The 15,382-nt window shown below is 40.9% G+C and overlaps 1 pseudogene; it reads left to right on the top strand.

The window, feature by feature from the left end:
* The first annotated feature begins 3,012 nt into the window (after positions 1-3,012).
* Positions 3,013-4,256, top strand: LOC112854403 (mitochondrial import inner membrane translocase subunit Tim9 pseudogene; annotated as a pseudogene).
* The last annotated feature ends 11,126 nt before the right edge of the window (positions 4,257-15,382 follow it).

The raw sequence follows: 15,382 nt of genomic DNA, 5'->3' as shown, positions 1-15,382 counted from the left end.
ACAACCTACCAAGACTGAATTATGAAGACATAGGAAATCTGACAGGTGAATAACAAGTACAGAGATTGAATCAGTAATCAGAAATCTCCCGGGACCAGATGGTTTCCCTGGTGAGTTCTACCAAACATTTAAAGAACTAACCCCAATCCTTCTCACACTCTTCCAAAAGAACTGAAGAAGACAGAACACTCCCAAACACATTTTATAAGGCCAGCATCACCCTGATACCAAAGCTAGTTAAGGACACTACAGGGAAAGAGAATAGAATGGTAGTAGCTGCCAGGGCCCAGAGGATTGGGGGAAATGGGGAGACATTGGTCAAAGGCACAAAATTCCAGTTTTAAGATGAATAAGTTCTGAGGACCTAACGTACAGCATGGTGATTATTGTTAACACTACTATATTACATACTTGAAAGTTGCTAAGGGAATGGAACTTAAATGTCGTCACCACAAAAAGGAAGTGGTCATTATGTGACATGGCAGACTGTTGTAATCATTTCACAGTTTATAAGTGTATCAAGTCAATATGTTGTACATCCTGAACTTATACAATGTTCTGTATCAATTATAGCTCAATAAAGCTGGAAACAAAAGGAAACCAATTTGTCATAAAAACAACAACAAAAAGCCCAAGGCTGGTATGGAATTTTAGACAATAATAAAAGTAATGATAATAAATGGCTTGTATTTAGCACATGAAATGTGCCAGGGACTATTTTATTTTATTTTATTTTATGTTTATTTATTTATTTTGAGAGAGCGTGAGGATGAGTGGGGGAGGGGCAGAGAGAGAGAGAATCCCAAGTGGGCCATGCATGGTCAGCGCAGAGCCCAACTCAGGGCTGGAACCCATAAACTGTGAGATCATGACTTGAGCCGAAATCAAGAGTTGGACACTTAACTCACTGAACCACCCAAGCGTCCTGCCGGGGACTACTTTAAACATTTTACTTACATGTTTTGTTCTTAGTTAATCCTCTTATCACTCCTCTAAGATAGATTACTATTATTATTATTATTATCATCCCCATTTTTCATATTTGGAAACTGAGACATGGAAATGTTTAAGACCCTAACAGCAAAAGATAATAGAGTCAGGATTCAAACTTAGATCAATTCCTTAGTTGCATTCACTGCTTGTACAATAAATTGTTCACCGTAAGTGATCTCCAAAAGTCTCCTCTTTCTACTATTAGTCACAGTCAAATATTCTTGTTTAATGTTCAAATAGTCCCCCAATTTTGACAATTGGAGTCCATCCCTTCAAGCTGAGTTGAATATGCCTTTGACACACCCATTAGTCTTTGAGTATTTCCCTTACTTTTTTGCCCAGCAAAATGTCTCAGATCATCTTGCATTTTCCCTGCCTACAGACTCCCAGATTTTTCGGGGAGCCCTGAAGAATCAGTGTTTCTTATATTTGTACCCCCCAATAAAGTATAATAAAATGCCCCCAAAGTAAGTAATACTAGCTAATACCTTTAATGGGATGTAATTATTTTCCAGTTCATTACTTAGGGCCCTGGTTGGATTTTTATTATCAAGAATAAATGTTTAAAGTAATAGAATTTGTTCCCATTAAAGTCATGATTCCCTAAGGAGTCAAAAAAAAAAAAAAATGATGGATGAGTCAAGCCAGGACTCTGGGATTTGATCTTCATAGTGGAAAGCCAGACTTAGTTCAAAACTCTGTAGGTCATCAAAGCACAAGTCTTACTTAATCTGACAAAGACTCCTTCCCCAAAGACATATTAATGAAATTTAACTTATTAAGTTGCTAATTGTTCTATGCTGTCATCAATGTTAAATCAAGACATATTAATCACATCATCATTCCTAGATCCTACAAGGACTTTGCTCTAATTCTACTCTGTGCCCAATATTTGGTTACCTTAAAAACAAAGCAGGTCACATGAACCAGAAATTTCCCCTTTGACCCCAGAGGAAATAAAGTTTGTATAAATCTAAAGAAATTTCCCAGAAGACAAACTCTGCCATGCTCCTTTAAAAAATAGAACACTTGACACCTTAGAACCAAGTTCTACCTTTGCATTTACTTAGAAAGTTTCATATGTGTGAATAAGCCAAATGACCATAGAGCATATGCAGGAAGTAAATGAACCTTGGAATCAGATCGATGTATGTTTGAATCCCAGCTCTAAACCTTATGAATTCTGTGACCCTAGGTGAGTTATGAAATCTCTCCTCCATCTCTGTCTCCTCATTTCTTAAGTGGGTTATTATAGGGGTTGAATAAGATAATTCATTCCTGCATGTAGGACAAAGCCTGGAGAATCCCAATAAGGGTTAGCAACTGCTATTATTGGCTTTCTTCTTTTATCTCTGATGACAGCAATTATCAATGCCACCTGTATAAATCAGGTTAGGCCAAATGATTCTTCATCCAAAACTCCCTGGCTTAAACAGACAAAAGTTATTTGTCACTCAAGCAAAGACCACTGTACATCCTGGCAACTCTCGAGGGTAGGTGCTCCCATGTGAGGACTCAACAATCCAGGCTGTTTTATTTAGTTTCCCTGCCATCCAGCAGCCTGGTGTCTGCCCTGACCCCAAACTTCCACCCCCAGAACCGACTGGCAGTACAGCATCCCAGCCTCATACTGGTATTGGATGGGAAAGCCTGTGCTTAAGTAAGAAATCAGGCCTCACTGGAGACATTCAAGCAAAGAATAAACAGATGCTTTTCCAGAACAGAAAGGAAACTCATTTTTCAGAAACAGTGGCAAAGAAATGTATCAAAAGAATATGGCTGCACAGGGGAACCTTGGGTGGCTCATTGGTTAAGCGACCAACTCTTGGTTTCAGCTCAGGTCATGATCTCACAGTTTGTGGGTTCCAGCCCTGCATCAGGCTGTGCAGTGACAGTGAGGAGCCTGCTTAGGATTCTCTCTCCCTCTCTCTCTTTTTGCCCCTCCCCTCCTTGCACTCTCTCTCTCTCTCTCTCAAAATACACAAATAAACGTTTTAAATTTATTTTTAAAAAAAGAATATGGCTGCACAAACACCAGAATTTGAACAGAGAAGTATACGGGAATTCTTGGAACAGACAATATAAGGTCTACATTAAAAGAAACTGCAATCAATTTACAGAAACCTGCTTTTTGGACTGTGCTACAGACCACACAGCAAAAGGAATAAAACCTGATGAGACCTCCTATTCAGAACATTGCTTATAAAAATATTTTAAATGATGCAAAGAATATCCATGAGAGTTCAGGAATATAATATTCAGCAGAACTAAAACCTGGCAGCCAAAGCAGGACCCTTGGCCAACTGTGATAGAAAAGTCCTGATGGATGGACTTCAAAGAAAAGATTGCCAACATCTATTGTTCTGGAAACCAGGATTCATCTGATAGAATCCCCTGAAGGCAGAAGCCACCATATCTGTCTGTCTGCTAAACTGCTTGGCAAATGGACCAGTGGAGAAATAAAATTTCTAGGGCACCTGGGTGGCTCAGTCAGTTGAGCGCCCGACTTCAGCTCAGGTCATGATCTCATGGTTCATGGGCTGAGCCCCGCGTCAGGCTCTGTACTCACAGCTCAGAGCCTGGAGCCTGCTTCAGATTCTGTCTCCCTCTCTCTCTGCCCCTCCCGTGCTCACACTCTGTCTCTCTCTCTCTCTGTGTCAAAATAAATAAACATTTAAAAAAATTTTTTAAATAAAATTACCATTTACCAGGAATAATCAAAATAGAACCTCTTGTTCGATGAAAATAGTAAGATGCAACATTTGTCGAGCCCTTAATATTCAGCAGGTTGGTCACTTGATTAGAAAAATAACCATTGTTTATTCAACTGTCACTATTAATTTTAAAGCAAAATATAGGTTCACTCATATATAAGAAAAAACATTTTTATTACTAAAAGTAAAATAAATTGAAATATCACAGAATAGTTATATTTCTATTAAAAGTAAAATAAATGGAAATATCACAGAATAGTTATATTGATATTGTATGGTACCAGAGTATTGTAACTAGACTCTGGATATGTTGAAATGTGTTTCAGTCAACATCATCCTCCAAGCATTCCTGTCCATTCATATCTGCCTTAAGTTGCTGACAGATACATGAAATAATTACTTGCCACAAAACAAACGAACAATTCAGGCTGCTTTAACCTTGTGGTTCTGTCTTTTCAGCATGCAGCCTCCTCCATGATTGCTAAGTCAGGGGAAGAGAATGGAAGAGACGTGTTGGCTTTTTCGCTGTCACACATCACATTTTCTTGACCAGAACCATCACATGGCTCTGCGTAGGTCCAAACAGGCTGCAAATTTTCTCTCGCTAAGTACTGAAGTCACTAATACAAACAAACTAAAAATAACACATGGGATATCTTGAGTTCTAACGTCATACTTTTTTTTAAGTTTACTTATTTATTGAGAGAGAGAAAGAGAGGACAGTGGGGAAGGGACAGAGAGAGAATCCCAAACAGGCTCCACACTGTCAGCGTGGGGAGCCCACTGTGGGGCTCAAACTCACAAACTGCAAAATCATGACCCGAGCCAAAATCAAGACTCAGTCACTTAACTGACTGAGCTACCCAGACACCCCCTAACTTCATGCTTAATCAATACCTTGTGTATGTTACTTTCATACAGAAAATAAAGACAAAATAAAAATTTATTAATTGCGATGTTAATGAAGCTGACAATGGCTTCTCACTTCCTTTGAAAGAAATGTCCCATAGGGGAGCCTGGGTGGCTCAGTTGGTTGAGCGTCCAACTTTGGCTCAGGTTATGATCTCAGTTTGTGAGCTCAAGTCCCGCGTAGGGCTCCATTCTGGCAGTATGGAGCCTGCTTAAGATTCTCTCTCCCTCCCTCTCTCTCTGCCCCTTTCTCACTCACACTCTCTCTCTATCTCAAAATTTTTAAAAAAAATTTTTTTAATTAAAAACTTTTAAGGAAAAATAAGATAGCAGAATGAACACTGGAGAAGAAAACTTTTGAAGCAGGTCATTTTGTGAAGTAGTTATTGTCAGGCAGGGAGTGATGCAGTGGGGAAGGTCTGCACTAGAGGCAAGGACAGTACGAGTGGTGGGAAGAAAAGACGGATTTGATGTTAAATTCTTGGAAACTGATCAGTTGTAAATTCAAGGACATGAGAGCAGGATTTAAGAGCTCTAGCCTAGTGGATGGCATCTCTAATTTTACGGAACTCAGCAAGATGAACTGTGTAAGAATTTTGAACATTAACAGTTTTGAGTCCCGGATCTACTATATGGTAATGTTTGATCATAAACAAGTTACTTAACCTCTGAGTACCTGTGAGGGTTAAATAAGCTAATAAAAATAAAGAGCTTTGCACAATGCCTGGATCACAGCAAGAGGTTCATCTATCTCCATTACTATTATTATCATCATTTTCATTACGATTGTCATCCATGTGGAGCTGCCTAAAAGGCTGTTGGAAATCAGCACTCATGAGAAAGATGAAGATTTGAGATGGAGATTTACAATAACATAGACTGGAGAACTGAGTTGAAATAAAAGAGGAGGAGATGGCCAAAAGATGAGCGTAGTTTGAGGCACTTAAGGGATGAGTGGAGGGGCACCTGGGTGGCTCATTCGGTTAAGCAACTGACTCTTGACTTCGGCTCAGGTCATGATCTCATTGTTTCTGAGTTTGAGTCCGGCATTGGAGTTGGTGGAGCTGTCAGCACAAAGCCTGCTTGGGATTCTCTCTCTCTCTCCCTCCCTCCCTCTCTCTGCCCCTCCCCCTCATGTGAACACACACATGGGCTCTCTCTCAAAATAAATAAAGAAACTTAAAATTAAAAAAAGAAAGGGATGAGTAGAACAGGGGCATCAAGGTGGCACAGTCAGTTGAGTGTCCTACTCTCTATTTTGGCTCAAGTCATTATCCCAGTGTCATGGGTTTGAGTCCCGAGTCGGGCTCTGCACTGAGGGTGGAGCCTGATTGGGATTCTCTTATTCGCTTTCTCTCTGCCTGTCTCTCCCACTCATGCTCTCTCTCTTTCTAAAATAAAAAAAAAAAAAAAAAAAAGTGCAGGAAGGGGTGAGTAGAACAATAGGCATCAATGAGACTCTCTAGGAGACACAATGAGCCATTCATCCCCTGGCTCATGATCACTACATGGCTGTACCAGATATGTCCAGGCACAGGGAGGAAAAATCCAGGATGCAGATCCTCTCCACACAATTAAATGTCTGCAAAGCCTAAGCCCAATGTCGTTTTTCTTACATAACAAGTGTTTAAGATTCAAAATTGTTCTTCATGAGGGGTACCTGGGTGGTTCAGTCGGTCGAGCATCCGACTCTTGATTTAGCTCAGGTCATGATCTCATGGTTCACGAGTTTGAGCCCCACGTCAGGCTCTGCGTTGACAGCATGACGCCTGCTTGGGATTCTCTGTCTCCCTCTCTCTCTCTGCCTCTCTCTCTCTCTCTCTTTCTCTCTTTCAAAATTAAATAATAAACTTCTTAAAAAATTTAGATGATTGAAGATGAAATACTGATTTAGGAAATATGGCAATAAAGCAAAAATTCACCTGACAGCACTCTACCAAATATATGCTTAAATATCTAAACCCTAGTTTTCCTAATTGCTCTATGCCTGTGTTTCCCCAAATAGATTTCACAACATCCTGGTTTCAAGAGATACTAATAGGCATTTTGTGGAGAAAAGATTTTATAGTCAAGAAAATTTGGAAAATGCTGGGTTAGACAAAGTTTCACGGTTTTCTTTCCCATACAGCTCAGCAGAACCTTTACTCTATTCATGAGCAGTGTCAATCTCCATAAAGGACCCACAGGGTAAGTTGTTTTTCCATCTTACTTGGCTAGGCAATGTTGATTTGTTTACAGAGTTTCTCAGTGTTTCTTAATGTTCCTCAGAACACATGGAAACACGGTGCTATGTCTGGCTATCTCACCAACTTCTCTGGTCCTACTAACTGAGGTCTGGGGCTGCAAGGACCACACGATGTAGAAGCTGAAGAGGACGGAACGCCAGCCCAGGAGTGCACATCAGCTACTGACAATCTGTAGCCGTAGTACTGTATAGATTCTCGGGCAGACACTCAATTTAATTTTGGTTTTTATTCAGGAATTGCTGTTATACCTGAAAGTATCAGTTGGGCTCTTTTAATGGTAAACAATGGGAATTGACCTCGCTATATTAAGGGGGAAAAAAAGGAGTGTTTATTGAAAATATTCTGGACATTGTGAAATCTCAGCATTGTGAAGGAAGAACAGAATACCACAGCCACTAGAAGGACAGGAAGCAGGGTTGCCCCAGGTACCAGAGGAATAGTAATTCAGGGACAGCCATCAGGTGGCCCAGCTCCAAGCCATCTTCTATCTGATATCTCCACTAAAGATTCAAGTCCCCCTTAAAAAAAAGAGAATGAGGGAGCCAAATCATAAGAGACTCTTAAAAGCTGAGAATAAACTGAGGGTTCATGGGGGGTTGGAGGGAGGGGAAAGTTGGTAATGGGCATTGAGGAGGGCACCTGTTGGGATGAGCACTGGGTGGTGTATGGAAACCAATTTGACAATAAAGGTCATTAAAAAAAAAAAAAAAAAAAAAGATTCAAGTCCCAGGAAAGATGCTGATTGGCTTAGCTGGGTCAGGTGCCTAACACCTATCTACCCACCATTGCCCATGGTCATGGCTGAGGTCTCATGATCTACAACCACATGATATAGAATGACATAGAGGAGAGGCAATTCCCCCAAAACATGGATGCTGAACAGAAAAGTAGGAGACACACTTGACGTTCACTGAGCAGAAAAAGGAGACATGTGCTTTCCTTTTCCCACTACTTCTATCCCTTCTACTCAGTTCTTCACAGTTCTTACTGAAGCATTCCGAATGGCTAGGCTTTCTTCTCCAATCACCTTCAACAGACTTGAGAGCCTGTCTTTCAGAGAATTCAAAAAAGTCCTCTTGAGTTGAGTCCTTCTTCCAAGAAACCTGGCATTGTTGATTAATGACTCCCAAGAAAGAGTCATTTAGTCTAATTATCAACTAAGCTCATTCTCTCTTAACAGCCTCAGAAGACACAAGGGCAGAAAATTTAAGGCAATGTGAGAAGGAGGAGGAGGGAGAGTTTAAAGGCAAATGTAACAAATCAATTCCTCCCAACCTCCAAATGACCCAAGTAAAGGAATTTTGTTAAACATCTGCCCTTTCTCCATCCTCTGGTCTATTGGCCATAAGTTTTTCTCAGTTATTCTAAAATTCTTTTGATAATCATCAATTTCTGTGAAAACAGAGGGGAGTCTGTTTTATGATAATGTTTTTTGATCCCAGACTAAGATTGTGTCTCTGCCTCTGGGGAAATTCCTTCTACATGAAAAAAGTTTTCTTTAGGCCACTCTTTTTAAAACATTTGCCATCAGCACACTTTATCTTGCTAAGCAAAAGGACAACAGTAAAGTTAGCATGTTGGCTGATTTTTATTTTTTATATTTGAGCCTGCTTAAAAAAAAAAAACTTTCTCAAGCAAGTTCTCATGTGGGTTTAATTGTTTGCTTCTTGTCTTTGTTGTAACAGAAGTCTCAATTTTACTGGAAAAAATAAAAGAAGAAAAGCACGATTTCTAGCCAACATCTAAAACTACATTCATTTTTGTGAAATAAGACCTTTTGATCATCTGGGGTGAAATAGGTTTCACATGATCTTTCTTTATGCATTTTAGTATGGAGAAAACAGAAATTTAAGATATCATATTGCTTGAGAAAGGACAAGATGGGGACAATGACATTCAAAACACCTTACAAGCACTTCTTCCAAAGGAAACATTTCATGTAATATTCAAACTCTTTGGAAAACATCGAGCGGAATAACCACCTCTTGCATCAGAAAGCCACACTCCTGTGTTTCTTCTTTATTCTCACACTATGACTGCACTCAGCACAGCCTCCAGCTGTGTGGGTTTCCTACACTTCAAGCAATTCCACAACACCAGCTGTGTGTCCCTGATTCCGTTCAGTTCTGACACTAATCGGAGTTAGAGCAAACCCCCCAGTTCTAAGGGCTGAGTCTCCCAAGACTGTCCCCTACTTCCCCTACTGCCAATCTCAGGTAGTAGGTCCCTATGTTACCCACAACTTCTGTCTGACTTGGTTTTAAAGCAGAGGTTCCCATGAACCCCTGCTGTGGATTCAGTCATTTGTAGAACAGCTTACAGAACTCAGGGTAATACTTAAGTTTGCCAATTTATTATATAATAAAGGATGCTATAAATGATGCAGGTGAACAGCCCTGTGAAGAGGTACATACGGTGAGGGCTGAAAGGGTCCTGAGCATAGGAGCCTTTCCCTGTGGAGTTGAGGTGCACCATTCTCCCAGTTCATGGGTTTGTTCACCCACCTAGAAGGCCCCCAAACCCCATACTATTGGGATGTGTATAGAAGCTTAGTAGGTAGACATTAATAAGCATCTATTAACTCCATTTCCAGCCTCTCTCCCCTCTCTTGTGAATGAAAGGTGGGGCTGAAGATTGTAAGCTTCTAATCATGTCTTGGTCTTTCCGGTGACCAGTCCCCACAAGGGTCCACCAATAATCACCTCTTTAGAACAAAAGACACTGCTATCAGCGAGGAAATCCCAAATGATTGAAGAGCTCTGTGTCAATGACTGGGGTCAAAGGCTAAGTGTTAGAAGAAAAGATTCTCCAAGCAACCGCAACCTAATTTACAAGGATTTTTGCGTCAGGAACTGGGGGCAGAGACCAATATCTATATTTCTTATTATTCACACATATCCCATGATAAGCAATTATAAAGGATGATGGCAATATTCTGTTATTTTGTTTTTCCCGTTTCTTCCCCCTGAAAGGAAGGGGCCATCCACTTTTTAAAGAAAGGGTTTCTGCAGAGAGAACATTTGCCTTCTCTGCATCGAGTCCTGAGGGAAGGGAGAGGTGCTGTCTGCAAATCCACCCACCACCATTTACTCAAACACAAGAGGGAAAAAAGAATATAAAATAGAAAAAAAAAAAAAAAAGCCAACAACAACAAAAAAAACTACCAACCCCCACACATCGCTGATAATGCCTCAGGCACAAGTGGATCTGTTGAGTAGTATCTGATGGCAAGACTTGTAGGAGGCATTTATCTTTGAAATAAATTTGAAGAGATTTGTTTTTTAATCTACTTTAAAATTTGTACGGAGTAATTCTTAAATAGCAAAAGCTCAAAGTAAGAAGAGGTTATTTACATTCAAGGAGACAGAATTGGTTAATTAGAACTAAAAAATTACAACTCTACCGGGTGTGCGCTTTAATTTGGAGTGCTGTCTAGGGCATTGTTGTTCTGAACAATTATGGAATGAACACACATACCATAAGTCATTAGCGATGGACGGTTTCCTGTAGGTTAAAGGTATAAAAACGTTCTTATTTTTCACCTTCTGGCCATCCTAACAACATAACATATTAAATAAAAAGTTTTTTCAGTATTTAGCAAACATCATGTGATTTTGGCAACAGTGAAATCCACAATAATTGGGGATAATAATTGGATCTGCCAGTAGGGGGAGTCCAAGCCAAATTAGCAAAAGAGAGCTTCAGAAATGGGACTTGGTGGGAGAATTCCAGGAGGAATAAGCTCACTGATCACAACCCATAACAAAATGCTGAGTAAAGTCAAATGATTCATGGTAGGGCTTACACTGACGTACTTGCATGGGCCCGTGTGCCTTGAGAGAAACATCAGGAGCCCATGAGAGTGGCAATTGGGTGTGGGGCACAACCCAGATTCCATCTAATGTATGTATCATAATTTATTTAGCCTTTCATTTGCACCTCACACCCATTTTTTGTTTGGTTGGGTTTGTGTGTGTATGTGATTTTGTTTGTTTGTTTGTTTTGCTAGCACCCATAATGCGGGGATGTCTACCCAAAATAAGAATTTCAGGGGCGCCTGGGTGGCTCAGTCAGTTAAGCATCCAAATTTTGATTTTAGCTCAGGTTATGATCTCATGGTCATGAGATAGAGCCCCACATCGGGCTCCATGCTGAGCATGGAACCTGCTTGGGATTCTCTCTCTCTCTCCCTCTGCTCCTCCTTTGCTCATGCTCACTTGCTCGCTCTCTCTCTCAAAATAAATAAATAAATATTAAAAAAGGAATTTCAGAGGACAACTAGGTTACTCATTTCTTCCGTAAATCCTATGTTTTGGAAGAATTCCTTGGCATGCCCTGCACATATTATAATAAATGATTAACCCTTACAAATCTGGATAAAGATTTTCTGCTACCCAAATTGTCTAGGTCTCATTTTTAAAGTAATACTCATGCAGTAATTTACCTAATTCATCAAATATGGTCCCCCCAAAGATACACTCAAACTTCAATCTCCTTTAAACAAACAAACAAAGCTTGCCCATTTCTCTCCGCAAGATTATAGATCCATCATTTGCAAAACAGTCCTTCAAAATTCTGTACTAGTTTTCTCCCAGTAAACAAGCCTTGATCTCTTAAAATAGTATTGTACATGAGAATTATGCCAAATGCTACTTTTGAAAACACTCTTTTGTATAACTGAGAAAACAGTTAAGAAAAAAATTGAGCCTTCTTGAAGTGTTGCCATATTTATTCATCTGTTGACAAGCCGTAGAAGCCCTTCAGACACGATGGCTCGGAGCCTCCAGCAGTCCTAGGTTCAAATCCCCATTTAGAATGTACTGACTAGATGGGGGCACCAGGATGGCTCAGTCAGTTAAGGGTCCAGCTTCGGCTCAGGTCATGATCTCATGGTTGATGAGTTCAAACCCACATCAGGCTCTGTGCTGACAGCTCAGAGCCTGGAGCCTGTTTCGGATTCTGTGTCTCCCTCTTTCTCTGCCCCTCCCCCACTCGCTCTCTCTCTCTCTCTCTCTCTCTCTCTCTCAAAAATAAATAAGCATTAAAATAATAATAATAATAATAATAATAATAATAAGGAATGTACTGACTAGGTGACTTTAGAGAAGTTATCACAACTTGCTGAGCCTGTTTGTCTAAAAACGGAGTAATAGTAACTTCTTTTCAAAGTTGTTTGAGAGAAAGAGATAGCATATGCCCCTGGCAGACATGCAGTGCTTAACAAATAGTTGCTATTCTTAGCAAAATGGTGGCTAAATCTTGTGATCTTCAAAAATACAGATCCCCGGGGCGCCTGGGTGGCTCAGTCGGTTAAGCGTCCGACTTCGGCTCAGGTCATGATCTCGCGGTCCATGAGTTCGAGCCCCGCGTCGGGCTCTGTGCTGACAGCTCAGAGCCTGGAGCCTGTTTCAGATTCTGTGTCTCCCTCTCTCTCTGACTCTCCCCCGTTCATGCTCTGTCTCTCCCTGTCTCAAAAATAAATAAACGTTAAAAAAAAAAAATTAAAAAAAAAAATACAGATCCCCAACTCCTTCTAAGGAAGGGGAGTCTAGGCTGATATTTTTCCATCACAAACTGTAGGTCTTCTCTATGAAGAGTTAGGCCGCCAGGAAGGTCAGAATTAACTGTTGTTCCACTTTTCCTTGAATACACAGAGGGCTGGCTTTCAGCAATGTCATCCCGCTAGACACCTGAACAACTATTTTCTAAATGCAATAAAAGCAAGTATATCTACAGAACAGAATGTAAATATTACTAACCTCCAGCAGATTAAAGGAACCACACAGCTGACAGAAGTCAGAAGTGAGAAGTGTTACTAAGTTTCTTACCTCATCTAGTGGAGTCAAGAGATAATGTTTATATGTGATGGATCAAAAACAGATGTTCAAGTCCATGTTTTATACTACTAAGGCAACCAGTAGAGGAATTAAAAATAAGTACATTACACACATGGGAGGTAGAAGGGTAATGGAAGAGGGAGTTGCATAAGTGAACAAAATCTCTGACAAGTTTAGAAATGATACTATTTATAGTTTTTAAACACATATAGTTTTTAAACACTGGGGGGAAAAAACAGCTAATGGTGTTGTTTATCTATGGGATTGGACCTGGGAATAGAACATGAGGAAGAGTTTCACTCATCATTTAAATTTTTTGGCCATGTTTGATTTTTATGTTTAATTCGTGCGTACTTTACTTATATAATAAATACCTATTTAGGGGCGCCTGGGTGGCGCAGTCGGTTAAGCGTCCGACTTCAGCCAGGTCACGATCTCGCGGTCCGTGAGTTCGAGCCCCGCGTCGGCTCTGGGCTGATGGCTCAGAGCCTGGAGCCTGTTTCCGATTCTGTGTCTCCCTCTCTCTCTGCCCCTCCCCCGTTCATGCTCTGTCTCTCTCTGTCCCAAAAATAAATAAACGTTGAAAAAAAAAAAATGAAAATAAATAAATAAATAAATAAATACCTATTTAAAAGAAGAAAATGAGTATCGTGTGGTTGCGTGCTCCAAGAGGGTCCCCAGGGATCCCCACTACCCAGCATTCATACCCTTGTGTATTCCTCCTACCAGATTGCACCAAAGTTATCTCTGAAACCAACAGCATATTACAGAAATGATGGTACACCGTTTCCAAGTTGAACGAGAGACGACGGCTTCTGTCTTGGGTGCTCTCTTTCTCCCGAAAGATCTTTTTCTCAAGACCACTCACTCTGTGGGAAGCCATGTCGCCAAGAGCCCTGTGGAGAGGCCCATGTAGTGAAGAAATGAAGTCTCTGAGAACAGCATCTGAGCTGGGAGCAGACTTCCCAGACCCAGTCTACTTTTTATATATGGAGCCCCAGCCAACAACTTGACTGCACGCAGTTCTAGCCCAAGATTGTTCTCGGGCTGAAAATGCATGAAGCTGCCCAAAACCTGAGAGGAGCTCATAGCCAAGGCTCTGGCCCGAATCCGGTGAGGGCGATAGGGTTTGGAGCACTATACAACACACAGTCCACACAACTCACATCCAAATATTGCCAAATCCTCCCAATTTTACCAACACAGATCTTTCCCATCTCCTTCCCTTTTTTCCATTTCACAGCCACAGACTTAATCTGGGCTTTCATTGCCTCCCACAGTTTTTCCTCCCTCCGGTGTTTCTAAGGACAGACACCTAAATGGAATAACTTCTCATTCTTCAAACCACCCCGATCATGGGTCAGGCAGAGCCCTGGGTCAGAAAATAAGATTGCTTTGCTTCCCACCTCAGCCTTGTAAAACAACCCAGAGACAGGCTGGGCTGGGCACGGAGGGGCCTTGGCAAGGAGGTAGATTCCCTGCTGGACCAGCCTATCAGACGCCTGCACAGACTTCCAGCCTGGAATCGAGAGACGTTTTCCACATCCTCTGTAGCAACTGGGGTGCAGCTTTTGCCTACTCAGGCGCCACAAAAGGTGGCTCTGGTAAATTCAGGTACATTGGAGAATATCTTTCAATCCCATTCACTGTGACTTTCAAAAGCATTTTAACACTTCCAAAAAAACAATCTTTCGTAACTTCACAGCTCATTGGCTCCTCTGTATGTTGTACCTTGCCTGGGGAGATTCATCCCCTTACATACATTATGAATTAAAATATTAGGCAGCATTCTGTGATGTAACTTTTTAAAAAGCTGATGATGGATTATTTTTTCAAAAATCTTCCTTGACAGATTTCTTGATTTGATTCCCAGTTATATTCATTGAGTCAGAGTATTCTGGTTTCAAAATAATTGTTTCTATGCATACTACAAATCCAGCAGACTTAATCACTTGTGATTTAGTCGTGTTGTAAGCTCAAATCTGTTAACTAGTTTTAATTAGCTTCATCATAAACGAAACGGTCGATTGTTACAGGTTGTCTTGTTACATTGATGAAGAACACCTGGAAATGATGATTAGTTCCTCCAACAACAAATTAACTTGGACTACGAGCCGTCATTAATAATTATTTTGCCCCCTTCCTGGAAGAAGCCTGAGATTACGATCATAACATAAAGTCAAAATAAAGTCCAGTTGATTCTTCAAAACAGTGAAATACTAGGAGGTACTTTTTGTCTGTCCTATTGCAACTCCTACCCTAAAGGGGTGTGTCTCTGGTGTGAGTGTGTATGTAAATACAAACACCCAATCACGTAGATATGTACACACACAACATACAAATGCATATGTAAGCACACACTCTACGTTATTTACCTCAGTCATTATCTTTATAGAAACCAAACCCGGGGCCAGGGCGGGGGTGCCTGGGTGGCTCAGTCGGTTGAGCCTCCGACTTCAGTTCAGGTCGTGATCTCACAGTCTGCAGGTTCGAGCCCTGAGTCGAGCTCTGTGCCAGCAGCTCAGAGCCTGGAGCCTGCTTTGGATTCTGTGTGTGTGTCTCTCTCTCTGCCTCCCCCCACCCCCAACTTGCACTCTGCCTGTCTCTCTCTCTCTCTCTCAAAAGTAAACATTAAAAAAAAAGAAAAGAAACCAAACTAGGACAGAGAATAGAAGTTTATTTG

The sequence above is a fragment of the Puma concolor genome, chromosome D2, assembly GCF_028749965.1.
Source record: "Puma concolor isolate L17-30 chromosome D2, mPumCon1.1.hap2, whole genome shotgun sequence".
Classification (NCBI taxonomy): Eukaryota; Metazoa; Chordata; class Mammalia; order Carnivora; family Felidae; genus Puma; species Puma concolor.
Note: the sequence above shows the minus strand (reverse complement) of the source record. Positions and strands in the feature narration are given on the sequence as shown.